The 24,380-nt window shown below is 38.4% G+C and overlaps 1 long non-coding RNA gene across 1 annotated transcript; it reads right to left on the bottom strand.

Annotated features, from left to right (window-relative positions):
* Nucleotides 1-12,134: 12,134 nt before the first annotated feature.
* Nucleotides 12,135-15,470, bottom strand: LOC135212344 (uncharacterized). The gene is made up of 3 exons (XR_010313876.1): nucleotides 15,285-15,470; nucleotides 14,655-14,792; nucleotides 12,135-12,558 (listed from the first exon to the last, which is right to left on the bottom strand). It is a non-coding gene; the product is annotated as an uncharacterized LOC135212344 (long non-coding RNA).
* Between the last annotated feature and the right edge of the window lie 8,910 nt (nucleotides 15,471-24,380).

The raw sequence follows: 24,380 nt of genomic DNA, 5'->3' as shown, positions 1-24,380 counted from the left end.
ATATGAGGTGTGTGTGGTGGGAGTCATTCTCCCGAAAATATACTACGCTGTTAAACCTGGTGACGATGATTTTACCATTCAATTTAACGTGATCTATAATGAGTCTACGGAGAAACACATTTATACCTTTATTTATAAGTCTGTTTCTGGTTTGTTGGAGGGTGATATGAATGCAATGACTAGATTATTTCATACGGAAATTATTGAACAATTATCCATATTTTACGGTGAGCATATTCACAGAGCTATCCGCGGGAATGTTTTATTCTTGTGGAATGATGATATGAAGAGAATGAGTATTCCACATAACAATGCAGGCGTGGCAAAAGTTGATACGATTGATTCAATTACTATTAAATTCAATGAAAAAGAAGCCAGTATACTCAGTTTCAATGAAAGGGTGAGGTACATAATGTACAGTTCAGGTACGTTGAGACATCACGGTAGAAATATATTTGCAAGTCCTCTAAATAATATACTGTAGGACTCTGTTTCCCGTCAGCTTTCCTTATTTTTAAATCGACCGTAAGTGCGAGTGTTCTGTACAGTATATCCTGAAGAATACAGTCCTGTCCTCATCTGCTATATGGACTATACTACCAACCTTCAAAAAGGGAACTGATGGGTTCTTTCCATAGTGATCCGTTTTTCATTGTATATATATGTGAGTGCGATTCGAGGTCTGCCCACCTCCCAATCCTCTGTGTGGCGTATTATTATAGCTGGTAGCGACGTCTTGCAGCACATTGACGTATTTATTTTTATTGTTGTGAGTTAAATAACTGTATATTTTACTTTAAAGTGTCCTGATAACTCTTTCAGCTATCGCTGCTTTAATTTCTCTCGGATGTACACTATATAACTTTATATTTCTTTCGTCTAGGTATTCCCTTCCCTGCCTTCATCTGTATTCAAACGTGATACCCCCCGTAAAAAGTTTCTGATTCGAGAAACCTTCTTTGAAATACAGTATTTGCTAACTACTTTTTACACCCTTTATCTCCTCCCCTGTGTGTTCTATGTAAATAAGAAATTTATTATGATATGACTATTCAGTGTATATAAAAATGTATTCATTTGTAATGTCTATTCTAAGTGAATAAAATATTTGCTACCGTTTATTTTACATATTCTTTCTCCGTATGAATAGTGTCATCATCGGAACCTTTGAGATGCAAGCAACTCGTTTCTTTGCAGATGCGATAGGTCTATTCGCATATCCGTCCTGAATTATAGCAGCAACTTGGGAAATAGTGTGATTTGCCAGAAAATAATTGAAGAGTATGAAGAGAAATTCTATAATATAGTACTATACTGCGGGGTGAATGAACATCCATCACAGAAGTACTTGTCTATAGGGAACAAGATCAGGATTGGTTAAGATTTATTAAACCCCTTTGAATATATAGATCGAGGGACGACTGACATGGGACTGTTATACATTCTCGATGACTGCCTTCTAGAAGCGAGTGATAATAAACATGCCACAGAGGCGTTTACTGCTGGACGGCATTCGTCAATCTCCATCGTATTCATAACGCAGAATGTATTCCATTCTGGTAAATTCAATAGAAATATCAGTCTGAACTGCTCCCATCAGATTCTAATGAAGAATAGAGACATAGTTCAAATTGAAACTTTGGTCCGTCAGTTAATCGGACATCAGAGGGGTGGCGAATTCTCTGAGATATATAAGAAGGCATTATCTCGTATCCAGTAGTACGGTTATCTACTGGTTGACCTCGCACCTGATAGCTTACAGCTCAGGGCTAATATGTCGGGTGAAACCGAATATCAAGTTATTTATCAACAGTGGTGACTATGAAGCAGCTGTGGGTATTGAAGAAGATATACAAAAATGTTGAATACCCTGACAGTTTTAGCGATATAAATATATTATTTAGAGATGGTGTCAAATATGACCTAAAGAGTCAACCCTCTTATGCTTTACATAAAGTTACACTGAAGAAATTCCTTCGAAGAAAGGTGATATCCCCGAAACCTTGGGTCACCGTTAGCAGTGATCTGGCTGACATGTCTAAACTTGCCCCTTTTAACGAATGTTATAAACATCTTTTAATAGTCATTGATCCGTTTTCGAGGTATTTACAGGTTATTCCTCTAAAGAAAAATGATGGGAATACTATCCAACGTTAAAGAAGGTTCCAGAATCAGAAGCTTTTTTCAGGGGTATAGTATATCCCGTTTGAATACGGATGAAGGTAGGGAAGCATTTGTCAACGGAATAAGTAACACTTTTCAAATCCGTATCCATATTTTTGAATGAGATGTTGGTGGAATCTTGTCTGATATTTCGTTATCAATCGTATATTAAACTCTTAAAAAATATAAAACCCATTGCAATGATTATGTTAGGATGGAGAGGATTGTTTAATGACGATGAAAATGGGATTTTTGGTAAATTAGAGCATTCACGGCTAATTCCTTCCAGGATGCTGCCAGGTGGGAAATGAGTGTCATGGCGACTCCTAAATTGGTTGGTATACATACCTACTTCCCCTTGCTCCTTGATCTAGCGAGTATTGACGTATTTACTAGATTCGGTGGGTTTGAGAATTAGGTTAGAAATGGCTAATAACAGCTGGATTTTGGGTATAGATATAAACAGAGAGTTGAACCAGCTGAACGTGGAGAAGGCAAAATCATGGTTGGTATGGTATTAGCGTCCCACCTTGGTGGTCACGGGTTTGATTCTCGGCCATTCCATTGAGGAGTGAGAGATGTGTATTTCTGGTGATAGAAGTTCATTCTCGATGTGGTTCGGAAGTCACGTAAAGCCGTTGGTCCCGTTGCTGAATAACCATTGGTTTCTTGCAATGTAAAAGCACCATACAAACAAAAAAACGAAAGAGTTGCCCCTTACTCATTCCTGCATTAAATGAGGCTTCATCAGTAGAAAACGTTGATATGAAGAATTTTTTGGGAGAATATGCCAGGAACGGGTTATATTTTGAACACTGTTGGTTAAGTAAATATACATATCGCTATTAACGGGGACACTATATATAATATTCAAGAGTACATTCCCCAGGAGAATAATGCAATTATCTTACGAAACGCAGAAAGCAATCGGGCCAGGGCATGAAAACATGATCACTTACAATGCTTTTAAAAGGGGGAGATATATTTTCTGTTTTTAGTTTCACGACTGAGGATATGAAGGATCCGCTACCGATCGAAATTTCCGAGGATAACAATTAGATTGGCAGGGCCAGTGGCAAAGCCTCACATAGTAATACTTTTTGGCGATACGGACAATATTTTATCAATCGATTCAGATAGGATAATTCAGTGCGACATTAAGAGGGTGAAATGGATGGATACTAGAGAATTAGAAATATTCTTAAAATACAAGTTAGGGCCATTAATTAGATATTTAGGAATATTTGCCTCAGATGATGTAGGAGGGTTTATATTACCATTAAGTAGAAATGAACCTTTAGTCTTTACATCTAACACTCTAGAGTCATCTTTGGGTACTAATGATATAGGTCACTGGGTAGAGAATTAGAAATAGTATCTATAAATGACACTTTAGGGCCGTTAATTAGATATTTAGGAATTTATATAAGTAGAAGTAAACCTTTATTTTTTATATCTAACACTTTAGAGTCATCTTCAGGTATTAATAATAAAGGTCTCTGGGTATGTTTCTATGTAGAAAGGTAACCCAGAAATTTGATTATCTTCTTTGACTGTTACACTATCGAGGCTGAACTTTATTCACAAGGATTTTTCTGATTTCTGCGTAATCATCCTGAATATACCATTTACGAAGTTGAAAGACAGATACAACCGAATGTTTCGTATAAGTGCGGACTTTGTGTTCCATTTTTTTCGTACACTGCGCCAGTCTCCATGGAATAATAAGGAATTAACCATTGGTATTGAAAGAGGTTTTATCAGTACACCATTTACACAGGAGTGATCGGGGGGTAACGAGATACTATTTATAATATTTCAAAAAGACGAATTGTTCAGATTGAAAGTCGGGTAGTAAGAAGAGTGATAAAGGGGAGCATCTTTAATGACTCAAAATGTCAGGGTGGCTGGGAAAGCTCGATTGCGGGATTCAGTGGCTCTTTAACTCTTGAACCATTGGAATATTAAGATGCACACTCTCGCCATGGCTTCAAAAGTGGTTAATGAATAGAAAGGAGGTTTGTGATAATATTGATGATAATTATACTAACCTTGAGGGTAATGGTAAGTTGGATACAACCATTAGTGACAACCACATACTGAATGTATTAAATGAATTTTCTTTACACACGATTGGGAAACTGGGGAGGAGGTGTGTGGTATATACTAGCAATGTGTCTCGATGATGTATTTTCGTAAAACAAATGTATATCATGTCCGTGTATTCTTATGTACACCTTTTCCAGTGTATTCTTCTATGACTGTATAGAATATTAATTCATGTAAACCATTCCCCATGTATTTTTGTATGACTTTTGTTACACAAATAATAACAATTCCATATGTAATCTGATTTACCATTTAACCTCTTTATGCATGGAATATTATGAATCTATGTACACATAACATACAGGACTTGAGTAATTTCCTGAAAAAAAACACGAATTGTATGATGAGTCACTTAAGGGGGAACTCGGATTAGTCAGGGTTGAAAAGGGGGAGGGTTTTTTACCTATGTAGACTATGAGGAGCTTTGGGGTCAGGGTTGAAATCAGAGTTTTTACCTCCCATAGAGTATGAGATACTTTGGGGGTGGTGTCAAGGTTGAAATCAGGGTTTTTATCTGTAGAGTTTTGCTCGGCACCGACACGACCGTGGGAAACCTGTTAAATTTCACACCTATTTGTTATATTCACATTTTTATGGTCAATTTTCACACCTTTAGACACCTCATTAAAAATTGTGAAATTTCACACCTAAGTGCTTATCTCCAGGTAGAAAAATAGACTATCTGGGGATTAGTTGAGGGACAATGGGGTTTTTTCCCCTACTTATATTGTTAGAAGTTGGGAGCCGGGCAGCAATACAGTGTACAATATTTAGTTAGCCTTTTTATTACTAGGCTGCCTACTTGTAAATGGGAGGGGGGAACAGAGTGGAAAGATCACCAGTGAAATGGAAGGTGGGAGTGGAGTGGTAAGATCGCCAGTGAGACCCGGGTGTTCCATTTACACAAAGAAGAGATCGAAAACCAAGTAGCTACAATTAATTTACAAAGGGGCTCAATTAATCACAACTGAATTACAGGGGAAAACCAAATTAATTATGGGTAAGTGACAAAGGTAATAGTTTCAAGTACCAATGAATCATAAGGGAAGGGTATCCCAAATAAAGTACAGTTAATTTCGAAATTGGCAACTGAGCTAAATGTAGTATAAAGGAAAATGGGAAACAGGAATTGCGAAATGCAGACCTAGGGTGTACTTGCAACAGCGTCTCCTGAAATGCAGAGAGAGGCTCTGTTGATTACTAAAATTAACATGCACAGGCCTGTCAAATAAAATGAACAGTGGGCTGGAGGAGGAACTTAGTTTCACTCATTAAATTCAGCAAATGTAACTTATTAAGGAAAGGGTCATTAAATCACGGAAATGCTAGATGTAGGAAATTTACAAGATGGGAAGACAAGAAAATTACAGAAAATGGAATGGGCAAAAATCCCCCATCAGGCACGTACCTGCTTGACTTACGATAATATGCTGTTATAGTTAGAGACCAGGGTTGACTCCACTTAGCTCTTTGTAGGGATGCTTCCACTGTAGCTTTAGTTCGTGGGGCGGTATCATCTTAGGCTTAGAAGGGGTGTGGGGGAGACCCTCCCCACAAGGTTAGAGAGCTTTTCCAGCCCTCGAGAGAAGTGTCCTACTTAGCTCTATGCAAATATCTGTCTGCTCTTTTCTTCATAGTGTATTTAATGACCCCTCTTTCAGGGGGCTTGGTTAGTGCTGTCACTGCAACTCACGTGGTGCACTGTGAGCATTTCTTAAGGCTGTTTGCAGCGTTCGTTGTACCCCCAGCTGCGCCCTATTTCATTGCTTTTACTGTGCCTCCATTCATATTTTCTTCCATCTGACTTTCCACCCTCTCCTAACAGTTGTTTCATTGGGCAACTGCGAGATTTTCTTCCTGTTACACTGTTCAAGCCTTCTTACTGCCAGTTTTCTTTACCGTCCTGAATGAGCTCATAGGCCTTTGGCCTAAATTCTGTATTCCATCCTTCCTTCCACCTTATTCCCCCCATAGACTAGATGGAAATCTAAATGGCTTTTGATGGCAACTGAAAACAAAGAACTGGCGTATAATGGCAAAAGAAAACAAAGATTCTTTCATTGGTAACCCAGCTTACTGTGCCATTTTTTGACAGTTGCAGTTGCCATATAAAGATCTGTATTACATTTACTATTTAAGAAAGCAACTTACGTGTTCCGGAGTGAAGGAAATTGCGAAGTGAGTTGCGAAATGTCCCGGTAAGATGAGTAACAGATGCTGCAAAAATATACATTGAACACAGTTATGGGGAAGTGTGAGATGGTCATGTTCATTTATGATTTTGGAAGAACGTCCAAGAAGTTATGTTCTCAGGTTTTCCAGAATATATATTTTTTTGTGCACCTATAGGTATGCATATTTTAAACATATGTCTGCTGTGCATTTTAATGCTCACTGCTAGCACTATATACTAAGGATGGCTGCCAAGTCATGTTATAATATTCCTTGTGAAGATCTTTGTTATTTTGAAGTACACAAAAAACAGGGTCTTCCACTCGTATATTCTTTATTATTTCCATGTCCGACAAGATAGAAGGCTTCACTTACTCGAGCAAAAAAAATCCGATGATTATGTTTATTTTATGGGTGTCTCTCTTCTTGTTGAAAATGTTCAGGTGGATCTTAAATCGTAGGTTTTTGGTGCTTTTGTAGTTTTCATTCGTTTTTTAAAATATTTCCCCAGATTTTTTTTCTGGGAAAAATAATGCACACTGTGTATACAAGTTTGCGAGATGGAAAAACTATTACAGTCGATATTTTTACATTTTTCTCACTCAAAAAATTATCAGTTAGCTCAGAATTATTTGACGACGTAAAAGTATTCAGTGAATGGTAAATATTGAATTAAAATATGCTAAAATAATCTTTTGACCAAACTTTCAGCAACTGTAATAGGTCCTTGGCTGTCCTGCTAAATTGTTAAACAAAGGCCGATTCCCGCTTCAGACACACTAACTCAAGTCATGAGCTGCATTGTGACCAATACCCACTCACACTTTTATCACTCCTTGTTTCTGCACACCGCTCTGGCCTTACAGTATTTGGGAGTATTTCGTTTCAGCGAATCGGGGGAATTCGACTACCCAATATTTTCCTTGTCCTCATTTTCACTTGTCAGGTTTTTAAATTACCTCATGCACTCATAATCAATAGAAATTACCATAAATATTTTTCTGTAAACCTTTACCAACCTCATTGGCATTGAAATGTTTACCATTTAAATCGTGCTTATTTCATAATACCGCGATAATTCATCACAACAGCTAATTTTTCAAGAACTTTAATAATTGTTTGTTTGTATGGTGTTTTTTACGTTGCGTGAAACCGGTTGTTATTCAGCAACGGGACCAACGGCTTTACGTGACTTCCGAACCACGTCGAGAGTGAACTTCTATCACCAGACCGAACCACGTCGAGAGTGAACTTCTTTCACCAGAAATACACATCTCTCACACCTTAATGGAATGCCCGAGTATCGAACTCGCGGCCACCGAGTTGGCAGGTCAAGACCATACTGATCACACCACTGAGATGCTTGAACTTTTAATAATTGCTTTAATTTATATATATGTATTTATTTTAGCTGTTACAGTATCAGATGTCAAGTAGTTGTATTTTTTAGTGGGAATGAATTTTTGGTCTGGTAGCTCATTGGTTAAGCACCTGAAGTCTGTTCTTTTCATAACCACCCCAGGGCTCTCATGTGGAACGAAAATATCTATTTCGTTTGAGCATGCCAGGTTTTATATCACAGTGTCTTAGAAATTGTGAAAAATAAAGACTTAGCTTTCATGCAGCTTGATATAAATTATGTAATATTAGTGAGTGAGTGTACGTATATTATATATTTGTTAATTTTAAGCTATTTTACCAATTTCTACACCCTTTTGCAGAGAATTCCCAAAGTTGCTTTGTGTCCCTCATTACCGTGCTTATATCTTGCTGCATTTCTTCTTTCTGCAGTAGAGTAGCTTCTCCGGGTGCATCCATGATGTCAGTGCTATTTCACTTCGATTTATACCTTTTGGTCACAGTTTTTCTATCAGGCAATTTTTATTGGTTGCCAATGCACGTGTGCATCTGTTCTGTTGGACAGCCCTTAGTTTTATAGAAATATAAAAATTTATGCCAAATGTACATTAGTATTCAATAATATCCTTGGCTATCTATCTGCCTATCTATTGGTATATTCAATCTCTCTCTCTCTCTCTCTCTCTCTCTCCTCCTCTCTCTCTCTCTCTCTCGTCTCTCTCTCTCTCCTCTCTTCTCCCTGTCTCTCTCTCTCTCCTCTCTCTCTCTGTATGTTACATATATATATATATATATATATATATATATATATATATATATATATATATATATATATATATATATATATGTATATATACAGTAGAACCTTGATTCACAAACACAACCTATGAACAAATTGATTCACGAACTTATTTTTGGAACATGAACATTTGAAAAGTGTGATCAGTCGCTCATCTCACATGGGTGCATCCGAGCCACCATAGTGGTTGCCACCTTGTTATTTTATGGTAATGTACGTACATCTCCCAGGCACCTCCCATGCACTTCCACCCACAATTAGTCGTTTATATTTCAGTCTTGAGTAGACGTGCATGCGTTCATTCACTTTGTGGCAGGATCACAAGCAAAGCAAAGAAAGCAAGCAATCTTCCCACAGTTACCTTAGTCGTACCAGGGCTGAGACAAATTTTCCCACAGCCACTCTTTCTCCTTTATGTTACTATTTACGTGCAGGATGGTTGGTTCAGCAAGGAAAACAAACAAAACTCACATTCATGTACTCACCATGAATGGTTGACTTCAGGGCTAGATGCTGTGTTGTCTGCTGGATATAGGCTGGGTTAGTTGAGACACAACCACTGCCGAGAATCACAACACAAACCAACCAATTGAGTACTGCAACCATACAACAACTCAAAAAAACAACACCGCAATCACCACGCAAACAAATACCAACAGATCGAAAACAGCATGACAAATCATACAACAACTCCAACCCAGCACAACAAACCATCACCAACACTGTCTCCAACAAACAATTCACGAAACCATCAAAAAGCAAAATCAAGTACAACAAACCTCTTCAACTAAACAATCTCCAGACAGACACATGCATAACAACCATACAACATCAATATCAGCCAAGACACATGCATAACAACCATACAACATCAATATCAGCCAAGAAAACTCCAAATAACACCGGCTACTTCTGAATAACCGTCTTCTCCCTCTTACTGACACTTCATGACTCATAATGGATGCTCGCCACTGATGTACTCGGCGATCTCTAATATATAATACCCATATGCTTACGCCCACCACCATCAAACCACCTCTTATTATGTATCTACCAACTATGATCTTTCTCTCTCTCGATCGCTCGCTCACTCACTAGTCAGAAAAAACACAAACACACCTACACACTATCACACAGCAACACCAAACACGAAACATGACGTATCAATACACGATAACATTCAAACTCTCAACCTAATAACTCTCTCACTTATCTCTCTCGATCACTCGCTCTTGCGCTCTCTCACACAACCCTTGAAGATGTCAAATGTCTTTTTTTTGTGCTTTTTTTTTGTTTGCAAACTTGTGATTTATATTCATAATGGCCCCATAAAGATAGTGAACAGTGATGGTGAGAAGGTGCAGAAGATAACCATTGAAATAAAGAAAGAAATTATAGAAAAGTATGTGCTTGGTAATCATGTGACCGATCTCACGACCAAGATGGCCAGTTGATGATTTCGACAATTTAAGAGGTAAAGTGAGGTGACTGTACTTAAGATGAGCTCCCAATTGCTCGAAGAGGTAGAAAAAATCCTTCTGAAGTGGTAAACAAGAAACAGATGGCAGGTGATAGCATGTTTTGTCAGCCAACATAAATGCTCAGTTTTAAAAATAAAAAAATTCTGTTTTAGTTTACTATTATAATTTATATTATTTGATATGTTAATGTTTTTCATACTGTTTAATATCTGTGTAGAATAAATAATAAAATATGTAATTTATAATGGTTGCAGGGGTCATGAACAAATTAAATCGTATTCCCATTAAACCTTATGGGGAAATTAACTTTGGGTCATGAACGTATTGGAACGTGAAGAAAGGTTAGGAACGAATTGTTTGAGTCAGGGTGCTGCTGTATATATATTAATCATCAGTCACTTAATTGTACGATACATTGGGATTGTGTGAAGTGTGAAGTTTTTTCCACTTATTTTTCTTATGCTTTCTGTTGGACAAATTTGAACTTATCTGTAGCTTACTAACATTTAGCTCTCAGTAGTTTACTATCTTTTAGCTCTCATCTAAGCCAGAATCTATGTGTTTCCAACCAACTCATTCTGGTGACCAGATGAGCCTGGATGACAGAATCAAGCACAATAGTTGCTGTTGTTGTTTGAAGGACATGCACATACCATCTCCATCTGCTATTTTTCATTATCTCATCTTCATCTGGAATTCTTGTAATTTCACATATGGTACTCTTTCCCACTATCCTACAATAAAATTCTTAGTGTTCTTTTGGAAGCTTAGTTTCACACTGAGAAATATTTGTTATACTGAGATTCATATCTGTAGCAATACAGATTTTACTAAAATGGTGTATAACATTGCTTTTGTACAGATTTTAAGTTTATTTATAAATCTTATTCTACTTGCTTTTTAACTATTTCACAAAATTCCATCTCAGATGAACCTGTATACAAATCTTAATTCCTAATTATGAGGAAATATTCAACCTCATTAACACTTTCAACTTCTAGTGCCATTTTTCCTATTTGTGCACTCTTTCCTGGGTATATGTTGAATTTTATCAAGCAAGCTTTGCAAATCTTGTGAGGTTTGCTGGATAACCTGTTAATTGTGATTAGTTGAGTAGGCTGATTTTTAATCAGCCTACTCATTTAGCAACTCGAGCTGTGCACTATCTTTAGTTTTGCTCACCAGGCATTGGAATCATAATGGTTATTGGTCTGTAGTCCAAACATCTATCTCTAGCCACAATTTTTGAAACAAAATCCATAAAAATGGAAAATGGCAAAGGTGACATTTCCATTGCTTTCCTTTATTTAATACAAATCCACTTAACATTAGCATAAGAATTATATTTGCTTAGGTTGTCATAAATTGAAATTAGTTTGTTTCTTCAAGTTCCTCTTATATGGAATACTTGTGGGCGACACCATGTCCATTCGTTGAAACATGATAATAAGGTGGATGACTAGTAATAAGAAGTGAGTGGGTGGAGGAACCCACCCACCCACTCAGTTGAGCAGCATCAATTTTTTTTCCAGTTGGCTTGCTTTGTTTATGTACTGAGTGTGTTCTCAATCATAGCTGCTATTAAAGCTCTTTTCATGAGTATTTCATTGAGTGTGTTGGTTGAAGCTTTTTTATGAACTCTTATTGAATTGTGATTGGCATTCTGTGCTTGATTCTTCCGCTCCACCACATAAGAATGATGAGCATAGGTGTCCTGGGGGATTGAGTATGCTCATATTTCATGTTTGCATTCACCATAGACTCCTCATTTTTTGTGTTCATCGTGTAGAGCCAGCAAAGTTTGCAGGTTCATTGCTTGCTTGTAAAGTCAGTAGTATGTTATATTAATTTTATCTTTTTGAAACAATTTGATTCTCTCATTTCCATGAATTTATAGTGGTGTAATGCTGGATATATTTAGGTGAATTCTCTCTTGTAATTTGTGAAGCTATGTACTTGATGAAGGAATAGGTATGCTGAGTTTTGGTTTAGTATGGGAGGAATGATATAAACCAATTGAATTCATTAAGGTAAATAAGTTCTTGGTCGACCTTTCATTTTTATTTTTCTTGCTCCTGTTTGCTACATCACTTTTTGCATATAGAATATTCTTACAGCTAATGTTTGGAAGATCTTGAATAGGACTTTAGCCTAGTATGCTTTGTCAGAGTTTGGCCTCAGACTTTTGCAGAGTTTAGCCTCGGATAAAGCATAGTTTTTACGTTGATATAGTAGTAGGGGATTCCAGAATTAATCCAATCGGACCATTGGAGTCAGATTAGACTTGCCAGAATGTCAGTGAATCGGCCTTTAACAGTATCACTTGATTCTTGCATCAACAATTATAGTGAATATTTTGACATGTCTTGGTGTAATTCTTGTGTAATTCATGTTAACTTCAAATTTTTTGTTGCTGAACTTGCATAGTATGTTCTCGTTGGCGTGACTGGTCTAGTCGTTGATACCCTCAGACGTCTGCAAAAAGAAAATGATTATTTGTAAGTATACTGGTATCAGAACCTAATGAAAACAGTTGCATCTACTTTCTGACTAATTGTACTTTCTTTGCCATATCATTAGGGTCGTATATGTTTACAACTTTTTATTAAATTCCATCATGATCGTCATTGCCTACAATGCTGTGTGATATAAAGCGCCTCGGTGAAACTCCTTTGGTTATTTGTCTTTCATATGGTTCATCTTCACAGACCTTCACTCACCTTCAGCCTTCTTTCTCATAGTTTCCATCCAAATAGGTTGTTTCTTCCCACTCATTTGGTGCCAACAGTAGCTTAGCTGACATTCTTATAGTACGATTCTCCTGAGGGCTGAATGAAGGACTTGTCCAAGCCATATCCATCATTTTTTATCATCATATAATTTCCCTTATGGTATCATTCCTCATTATTTCCTGTTGTCTGACTGTTAATATTGTTCTTAAAACTTTATTTTCGAATTGGCAAAATCTTTTCGATAGTTTCATTGGTATACGATGATTCATGTCCATATAGTACAGATCATAAAGAGACTAATGCATTATCTTATTTTTGTCCATTGTTTGAGTTGCTTTTTCTAGACTTACACCTAGTGCCAACTCTAGAGAACCCTTACTGGATATCATTGTTCTTTAATTTTGGAAAGATTCAAATTCATTAATTCTTTGTCCTCTAATGTTATTTTGTTGCCATATGGCGTACTCTGTTCTTATTCCATGTTCCCTAGATTTATCTCGACTTCCGTCTCTCTAGATATATGGTGCATTCCGTTAACCAAGTGTTTTTGAAGATAAAACGGCATAATCTGCCTATTCCAAGTCTCGAGTTTCTATCGTTACTCCACTTCACCAAATGTTTTTTTTTATATAATCCATGAAAAGGGCAAATAGCAACAATAAAATAACATTCCCTTGTAGCACCGACCTATTTACGGTAAATTCTTTTGACAACCCCATCAGAACTTTCCATAATACTGGTTTATGGGCTCTGTCAAATGCCTTCATGTAAACAACATAGCCAGCCTAAGGTGATTTTCAAATTCGCACACACCTGTGCAGTATGTCTTGAACTGTGTAACTCCTTCCTTTTCCAAAATCAGATTCTTCATCTCTAAAGCATTTCTCAGTTTCTATCTCCATTTCTTTTGTGAAAAGCATACTGAACATTCTCATTACAACCAACGCAAGCACAGTTTCTCTATAGTTACCACATTCAGTTAGGCCACTGTTCTTTCGTACTTTTTTGCTAATTTCCAATCATCAGGCTGTTTTTACATTCCATATTCTGTTAAACAACCAAGTTAATTGTGGGCGTTACAGTTTCAGCTAAAATCATATCGGTGATGATTTTATCATAAGCTATTTTGTTCTTATCTTCTGAGTTTCTTTTATTGATTCTAGTTTCATATGCCAAATTAATCGTGATATCACAAGAAATTTATTCGATCCAGCATTGTCTTTTGAGAGGTATTTTCATTTTTTTAATAGATATTTCATTAATAATTAATGTGGTCTGCCCTAACACCAGTGCAGTGATCTCCCTGTTTGTCCAGATGTACTCTTGTTGTGGTCTTCGTTTGATTTTTTTGAAAAACTAGAATTGAGTACTTTAGTACATTCTACTGTTTGTTCTTCATATTCTGCCTGAAATTTGTCTACATTTATAATTTGCTTTTCTATGTATTGTATTCTAAGTTTGTGTTAACCCATATCCTAGTATTGTTTTGCTGGTGATTGATATAAATTTCCTGTAGCTAAACCAGGCCTCATTGATTGTCTGCTTTTCAAATATGGTCTTTAGAAACCACAGATCTATCTCGACATTCAGTTGCAAAAGCCTTTCAGTATTCCATCTTCAAGATGTTTTACTGTATTAAGCCTCATTACTCTATGTCAGCTTTTTGCAAGGTGCTTTTAACTTCAACTTTAGGTTTTGTAGTATTAAGTTGGTGATCACTGCTGATATATGCTCCTTTGAAGTTTTACCATTCCAAAGTGTGCTTTTTCTCTGTTTCTTTAAAAGTTTAAGTTATTGGTCATTATGCATAGATCATAGGGAAAGGAGTAAATACTGTACCTCGAGATAAAGAGCAAGATGATGTTCTGGGTATGTAGGGTTCGCAACTCTCTGGCTTCCCATTCCTGCGTTCGTAGTTAGAGCCAGAAAACAAAGTGAGCTTAGACAGAAAGGGTATGTGAATACTGGCAGGTTATTCTGTACAATACAAGAGAGAAAGAAGAAAATTAGTTGGCTCTAAGATATTGATTTATGATTAATAATACGGATTAATTTTGCTAAGGCTTACAAAAAAATTATTGAAAAGTTAAACGAATCTCATCTTTTCTTTAGGTTTGAACGGAAAACATATATCCTTGTTGATTGTGTTGCAATTATGTGTAAGCTTGTATCATTTTACAGAAATTTTTGTTTACTAAGGTATCAACTATATCGAAAGTAACAAATGGAGAAGCATTCGTTTATTAATTAATGTAAAACTCTTGGGGTAGTTTAGAAGAGAAATGTTCCTTTTAAGATAATTTAGTACGCTCAGCACCTCAAGTGAATTCTGAAGTATTCTGTTTATTGTTTTGAGATTCTTGTTAACATAAATTTGATTTTGCATAAAGTAACATAACATATTTTTACAAATATTTGTCAGTAGTAGCATACGTTCACTTATTGGGCGTTGATAGCCTTACAACTTACCGCTGAGAATACAGGAACGATTGCAGCCTGAAGACAAGATGTAAAGACAGCGTTAATGGCTGCCATGATTATCATCTTTGGGTTTGGCACCATAAAAGAAAGTTATACATGCTGCTGATAAGAATCCATTGTAGCCCCAGACACCTGCATACACCAACGTGTAAGGCGCTGATGAAACTGCTAATGCTGTAATGAAGACATTTTCCATAAATCTCTCTCTCTCTCGCCTCCTACTCTCTCTCTCTCTCTCTCTCTCTCTCTCTCTCTCTCTCTCTCTCTGAGATACGTAGAAATGGCAAGAAGGGTAGGATGGGAAACGACGGCCATAATAACAGGGGAGTGTGAATATAGGTGAAGTACAGGATGAATGACTCGTGTGCAATTGTGTGTGTGTGTGTGTGTGTGTGTGTGTGTGTGTTTTGGCAGACAACTCGGTCAAACTAAATTCGTTATTGCGAATCGTTATTTAGTGTTTTAAGCACTTGTGTATCATTACCGAATTCTATTGTCTAGATTGTCTCAATTTGCGAAAACCTGATCTTTTTATGTAGCTTAGACTGTTATCTTTGGAAATATGCCCTTGCTTCTGTTCCCATTTGAGTTTGGTCTTCCTGGTGCTACTGTGACATTGCTCATACAAGTTAGTTATTTGCATGAGGAACTTGTACCCGTTTTCTTTAATTGTATGTAACAGCAAGAGAACTCTTTCAAATGGGTGACTTTTTACTTGTTTTTGCCATTTAGCCAGTTTTTGTTTTATATCATTTACGGTTGTATTTTCTCTTATGTTTTGTAAGCTTTAATGATCTTGCATTTAATTTATATTTACAGTTTTTGTCTATCTTTTTATTTGTATTATATGTACATTGTTCAGTAGTTATACAATGCATTTCTTTGTATTTTCAAACCACATGACACTTCGTTTGCATTAGCTTCTAGGGTTTATGATAGTGTGATACACAGCGAATATGAATAAAATGATATTTTAGGTACACAGAAATTTTATAGTAGGAGTATATAAAATAAAGTGCTGTAACAAAGATGTAGTGTGATAGTTTTCTTGGCTTCCTCTCTTACTATTAAAAAAATAACTGGCTGCAGATTTGGCAGAATTCTGGAGCAGATTGATAATTGGTGTAGTGAGCAATATGTGATGATGAACTCTTGCAAAACTAAAACGGTTTTGATAACCTGATAGCGTGAAAGGGTGCTACAGTATAATGGATAATTACATGCAAATATAACTGCCCTTTGTCTTCACACTTTTCCCGGTAATTTATACACACACACACACACACACACACACACACACACACACACACACACACACACACACACACACACACACACACATATATATATATATATATATAATATAATATATATATATATATATATATATATATATATATATATTTGTCTGTATATAGACCTAGAGAAAGCATACAATAGAATCCCAAGAGATGTGATGTTTTTCTTGTTGGACGAAAACGAGCCCTGGAAAGGTAATAACAACCATTGGGGAAACTGAAAACTTTGAAGTTAGTGATGGATTACCGCCGGGGTCAGCATTAAGCCTATTTTTGTTTGTGTTGGTCATGGGTGTGTTAAGTGAAGAGATCAGGAATGAAGAGCTGTGGGAGTAGTTGTATGCCGACGATCTAGTGAAAATGAGGAGGACCATCAGAGAGGGTGGGAGAGTGCCAGGAGTCTTTAAAGAGGGGTGGCTTAAAGGTGAATGTGAATAAAACAGGTTTTACTGAGCAGTAGGGGGGAGATAGAGATAGGATGGTAATACAAAAAGAAGGGGCTCGATTATAAAATAGGCAGAAAAGTTTTTTAAATACTTAAGATCTACTTTAAGCCAAGAGGGAGGATGTGAGGCTAAAGTTGACAGTAGGATAAAAGCTGCATGGGGGAAGTGGAGAGAGGTAACTGGAGTAGTATGTGAAAAGAAAATGCCAATCAGCTAAAAGTTGCGATCTATAACAGTGATAAGACCTGTGTTAATGTATGGAGTGGAAACATGGACTCTAAGAAAAAAAAGAGGAAGTAAAGCTTGAGAGAGCAGAGATGAGTATGCTGAGGTGGACTATTCTTGAGAGATTGGAAAATGATGAAATAAGAAGGGGAGGCTTAGTAAAGATGACAGAGGTGACAAGAGAGTCACGATTGAGATGGTATGGGCATGTATTCAGGAGGGAGTGAAGAGGGCTTGGGAAGAACTTGTTAGACTAGAGGAAGAAGATCGAGAGGGAGACAGAGAATTAGATGGTGTGATAAAGTGAAGTAAGATATGGAGAGAAGAGGTTTAGTGGAGGATAATGCCTCTGATAGAAGGCAGTGGAGAAGCGCATCAGGCAACTGACCCTTAGTGTAGGGATAACAGTGGCAAAGAAGATATATATATATATATATATATATATATATATATATATATATATATATATATATATATGTGTGTGTGTGTGTGTGTGTGTGTGTGTGTGTGTCGTGCACATATATATAGTATATACACATACTATATATACTTACATACATACTGTATATAATGGTCAGATTGGATGAAGGGCTATTGAGCCAGCAACTAACAGTGAAATTGAGTGAAGGACACCTCTTTCCAAGCCAACTGGCCTTTCAAGAGCATAATTTTCTGGCGGTACAGTGCCAGGAATTCGAGTTTGTCAGTTACATAGTTCCTTTTTCTTTTGCTATTCCATTTTCCGTGTTTCCAATACAATTGTCTTACAGACCTGATCTTGTTATTATTTGTGTTCATAACTGAATTCAGCAGTTATGCTCAAGGATCCGTTGACACCATCAGTGCATCCTTAAACACTTAATTGCGTTAATTTGGTCAGTTAATCGCATGCATGCTCCATTGCAGATGAAGTTTTCTTGCTGTGGACCCTTTTGCTTCGATTGTGCTTTTATTGTCGTGTTGAACCCCCTGAAATATGATTCACGGTGCCCTTGATGTGAAATCCCGCCATCCAGTTGTCACCTGTTCATCTTAATTTAGTATTCCGACAGGATCCCATTTATCTGTCCTAATTATTCCCATCTGATTTGTGTTGTAAATATATGTGATTCTAGTTATCCTAAAAGTTTATCTAAAATCCGCCTTTCTAGTAAAGGCCTTTAGCTCCATTTCTTCTATGTTCTATCAACCCTGGAATTCTAGTCAGATTGCATCATCCCTTGTGGTAAGTCCCCATCCCGTGTTTAGAATTTAAGCGCGCGCGCACACATACACACACACACACACATAATATATATATATATATATATATATATATATATATATATATATATATATATATATATATATATATATTATATTTGAGGGTTAGAATTTGATAATAGCATTAATTAAAACTACTGGAAAGGACCTTAACATCCGGTAGCGAGGAAGTGCTGCAGTTAAGGTTAATGGCACAGTATGTTTTGGGTTCGACATATTCCTGACGAGATTTCTTTGTAGTTGTATGAAGCAAGTAATCGTGGAGGCTTTCTGCGTAGTGGGTGCATCCATGATCTAGCAATAGTGTGAAAGTAACTAACCATTTTGTCTTTTCTGGAGCTACCATATGCTAAAAGCAAACAGTTTAATGTGTATATGTGTATTTATATTATTAAATTTTAATAAAAAAATTAAAATAATAATATATATAAATAAATTATATATTTATACTATATATATATATATATATATATATATATATATATATATATATATATATATATATAGGATATATATGTATATATATATATATATATATATATATATATAATATATATATATATATATATATATATATATATATATCTATATATATATATATCTATAATATATATAGATATAATATATATTTATTATGTTTCTTTCCTTTTACTGTAAACTACGGAAATCTTATAGTTCTGCTGTCGATGTAGAATTAAGAGACTGGCTGTAATGTTACTCAGAAAGATCCTTAGTCTCAACTGTTGTTCATTTAAGTATGTATATATTTTTGTTAGTTGTTTACCATTTTCCATCTATTTACGATACTCAGTAATCCATCCTTTTTAAGTATGGATATTCATTTGTGTGGGAGCTTGCTTAGCAAGTTTGTGGTATTCTCTCTTCTTCAATAGGACTGTGCGCTTGGCAGCACTAACAGTAATAACCTTATTTGTGGAGTTGGTGATGTCATGAAACTGGTCAATTTTTTTAAATATTTGTAAATTGATTTAAAAGTATATTTGAGAAAATTATCCGCTGGTATGGGTATGGGTCTGTGTAAGTGAAGTTGACATAAAAACTGAAACATATCCTTTTGATTTGCCAATTGATAAAGTTATCATATTATAGTTAAAAAGGAAAATTTTTTAATTATGGCCAACGTAAAGATAAATTTTTTGGTCCATATGTTTGAGAGGATGGTGTTCTTGTTGGCATAGTTTATTTGTATATTGTAGGTACATGAAAAAGACGCATTTCACATGTACCAGTATTCTTATGTTATTATTATGTTCAAACATTATTTCACATGTTGCGCGCCATTAGAGTATCCCATGTTAAGTCCAGTAATATGATATGGCAACATTTAAGTATTGGCAACATTGTAATTATTGCCCTCGTGAGGCAGTCTCGTCTCGTCTGTATATTTGTTAAGCTGACTGCTGTTTGTCCCCTGGATTTTGTTATATATTTCTGCAATAGGGACATTTAGAACCTACATTTAAGTTGTGTCCCTTGCCCCTCCACTTAAGGTTAGGAGTTTACCAACACATACATGGCGCAGTGAACTTTTGGAAGTGTCGTATTGTGTGAAGATTATCAAGACTTGGACATCGGGAACGGAGGACGGTCATGGCCATATTGGATGTTCAGTTCAAATGTGCTTTCGTGTCCCAGCCAGATTTATTCTATGTCGTGTGCAGTGTAGTCCTCAAGTACTCAGTGAAGTGTTTGTGCAGTGCATTGTGCTTTTATAGTACCTTGTTTGTGTGCTCAGTGATTTGTTATGTTATTTTATTGAGTACCCATTTATTCTGTTGTGGCTTTGCCGGAGCACCGACTGTCACACCTGCACTCATGCCACGTCACGGGATGACTGAGTCGACTTGGCAACGTCGCCTTGGATGTGAGCTGCCGTAGGCAGACACTATCGCTCAATAGTCCCCTCGTTGGCTGACGTATTTCTCGCACATACGCACACACTCACGCTTCAACGAATTTTATTTATTATTCTCGTATAAGACGTTTTGGGATAATTTTAATAATTTTGTTGGAACTTTATTCTTGCGCACTGCACATTGACAATAATGATGGACTCGAAAGGTACGCCTGCAGACCATTTAGAAGAGCCCACAGAACAGTGGCAATTCAGTAATGTGGGCGCCCACACTCTGAGTGTTGGGGGAGTGTTGGAGCATCCAGTCTCTCCCTCCCCACCACTCTTAAGCCCCCACCACCAGCCCCCATCTACCTCTCAAGCTACTGGGACAGATTTCCTCGCTTTGATTAAGTTTTTAGAGAATCTCGCTTGTATGAGGATGAGAGAAGAAGAAGGGAAGATGAAACAAGAAGAACAAGACAGACAACGTGAAGAAGAAAGAAGAAGGGAACAAGAAGCAATTCGCCTTAGAGAAGATGATCTTAGAAGAGAAGAGGAGAATGCAAGGTTTACTGGCCCTCATTCAACTCTGCACCAATCATCCATTCTCATTCAGGTACCCTTACACCTGGCACAGAGGTGGTTTCGAACTCCAGTCAACCCTCTCTTCCACCACCACAGAAAGCAACCGCGCAAACGCCACCCCCACTGAAGGCAGATACAACATTCCCGGATGTTCAGGGAATGGAGACGTCGGTGGTAAGGTATGACTATGCTGTCATGGTGGATCTTTCTAAGCTTCCACGGGAAAAGCAAATGATCCAGATGAGGATGTGTTTAACCCTGGAAACGCAGCGTGTTTTAGAACACACATTCAAATATCTCCCTCTACAGATAAGCCTGTAGATGAAGTCCTGGATGCCTTACAGTCACATATAAAGGGTTTAAGGAATGAAGTACTTCGCCGAAGAGAGTTACTTAGCTGCAAGCAATCGGAAGGAGAATCTTTCGCTGATTTCTATGTGAAACTTCGATGCCTTGCGGAAGAAGTTGATTTATGCCCAGGTACCCCTGTCGCATGTGAAGAGACCCAGCTGAAAATGATTATCTTGATGGGCATTCGAGACGCGGACTTGGTTCAGAAGTTGATCGCCTTGGATGCCAATTCTTCTTTGCAAGATTTCATCACCACCTGTCGGTCGTATGAGCGACTAAGACTGCAACTTCTGCCATACGTGCCCCACCCAATCAGCTGTGTGCTGTTTCGGCCTACAAGAGAAGCAAGAAGTCAAGCGGAAAGCATCCACCTTCGCCGAAACCCTCGAACCCAGCAACTTGGTGCCAGTACTGTGCTCGTCAGCATGATCAAGACAAATGCCTGCGGCCAACAGTACTTGTAAAAGCTGCGACCGCGTTGGTCATTGGTCCAGGACCATGAAGTGTCCTGCCAGCAAGGTCCAGTGCCGTCTGTGTCACCGCATTGGACACTTCGATAAGTGTTGTAGGGAGAATAAGAAGAATCTTCGTCAGGACAGATCTTCAAGCAACAGTGGTGCCTCTTCAGTCAACAACAAATCGCAAGATTCAAGGACCAGCTGTCGTCGCCTAGGATCGCCTCGCACCATTTCCAAGACGCCCAAACCTATCTGTGTCCTCTTGTCGTTTGGCGATGTTAAGTCTCGCATTAAAATGTTACCAGACACAGGTGCCGATGTCACTGTTATTGGAAAGCAGCACCTTGACACATTGGGTATCTCCAGGAGCTGTTTGCAGACGCCTCCGCAAAGTGCGACGTTCACCGCGGATGGATCTCCAATGTCACCTGCTCTGGGTATATTACAAGCTACCCTTACACTAGGCAAGCGATCCTGTCTCGCCAGGATTCAAGTGCATGAAAATGTGGAATTTCCACTTTTATCCTATGGTCATTGTGAGGAACTGGCCATAATATCTCCTGATTTCCCTAAACCTATTTTAGAGGTCAAACACGTTAATAGAGTCAAGGAGCTACCCATCTCAGCGACCACATCACCTTCAGCAGCAAAGGAATACTTTCTTCAAGAGTTTCAAGATGTGTTGGTCTCGAAAGAAGAGTTGAAGACAGCTCCTCTCAAGCCTATGGCTGGTCCTCCCCCATGAGAATCCACCTTAAGGATGGTGCAGTGCCTTTTGCCATCCACACCCCAAGACAGATTCCATTCGCTTTTAAGGACCAAGTCAAAGAAGAGCTTGACTCCATGGTGGCCCAAGGGATAATCAAACCTGCTGGTGATGACCCGTCAGTTTGGTGCCACCCTCTCGTCATCGTTCTCAAGAATGGGACAGGAGTACGAATTACTGTCGATCTGACCAAGTTGAATAGCCAGGTTTCTCGTCCAGCCCATCCTTCACCCACGCCCTACTCCGCTATTGCAGTGTAGGCCCGAAGGCTCGTTATTTCACCACAGCTGATGCCTCTATGGTTACTGGCAGATGGAACTGGCAGAAGAAGATCAGCATTTAACCACCTTTATTACGCCATATGGTCGGTTCATACATTGCAGAGGACCGATGGGCTTCGCAGCTACTGGAGACGCCTTCTGCCTGCGAGGTGATATGGCCCTTCAAGGTGTCCAAAACTGTGTTAAGGTCATAGACGACCTTCTCCTCCACGACGAAGACTACGCTACGACACCTTCATCGTATCCACGAAGTGCTCACCCGTGCCGCAAGTTTGGGATCACACTCAACAAGGATAAATTTGTGGTCGCTGCACCCTCCGTGAATTTCTGTGGGTACAATCTCTCAGGAGACGGCATCTCAGCTGATAAGCAGAAAGTCAGTGCCATCAAGGATTTCCCAACCCCTGCTAACCTGACAGACCTCAGATCGTTTATGGGATTGGTCAACCAGTTAGCGGAGTTCACGCCTGACATCTCCATTGCAGCCCAACCTTTACGTCCCCTGATGAGTCCCAAGAGAACATTTGTTTGGACCCCCGACCATGATGAAGCATTTCAAACGTGTCAAGTTAGCTGTCACCAGTCCACCAGTTCTCGCCCTCTTTGACCCAGACCTACCTGTTGTTCTTCAGACGGACGCTTCACGCCTCCACGGCATTGGATATGCCCTCCTGCAGGACCATGGTAATGGACACCTGCGTCTAGTTCAGTGTGGTTCTCGGTTTCTCGCTGACGCAGAGACACGATATGCCACCATCGAGCTTGAGATGCTAGCCGTTGTCTGGGCAATGTCGAAATGTAGGCTATATTTAGCAGGCCTACAGAATTTTACTCTGATGACGGATCACCGGCCCCTCATACCTATTCTGAACAGTTATACGCTGGATGCCATCGAGAACTCTCGTCTCCAGCGCCTCGAGGAGAAAATCTCGCCCTACATCTTTACAGCCGTGTGGCGTGCAGGTAAGTTGCTGTGCATCCCAGATGCATTGTCTCGCGCCCCAGTCAGCCACCCCACACAGGAGGACGAGATCTCAGGTGCTTCTTCCGCTGCTCATCTTCGAACTGTCATGGCTGTGAACGCCGTTACGCTTTCAGACGAGTCTCCAGCTCAGGATCCCAACAGGATACTTCAGGATCTTCGTGACGCAGCGAAAGCAGATCCTGCGTATACTCATCTACTCGATTGTGTCACATCAGGATTTCCTCGCAACAGATATGAACTTCACAATTCCTTACTTCCTTATTGGAAACTACGTGAAGATCTCTACGCCGATGGCGACCTTGTCCTGTATGGAGCAAGGGTTGTAGTTCCTGCCACTCTCCGTCGTCGCACCTTGTCCCACTTGCATGACAGCCACAGAGGTGTGAAGCAACCAAGCGCAGAGCAAGGCAGTCAGTTTTCTAGCCTGGCATTGACTCCGATATTGCCAACACAGTCAGAGCTTGTAAGGCATGTCAGACATTGCAGCCATCTCAGCCGCAGGAACCTCTAATGAATGACGACAACCCGACAAGACCCTTCGAGTCCGTCTCAGCCGACTTCTTTGTTG

The sequence above is a fragment of the Macrobrachium nipponense genome, chromosome 40, assembly GCF_015104395.2.
Source record: "Macrobrachium nipponense isolate FS-2020 chromosome 40, ASM1510439v2, whole genome shotgun sequence".
Lineage (NCBI taxonomy): Eukaryota > Metazoa > Arthropoda > Malacostraca > Decapoda > Palaemonidae > Macrobrachium > Macrobrachium nipponense.
Note: the sequence above shows the minus strand (reverse complement) of the source record. Positions and strands in the feature narration are given on the sequence as shown.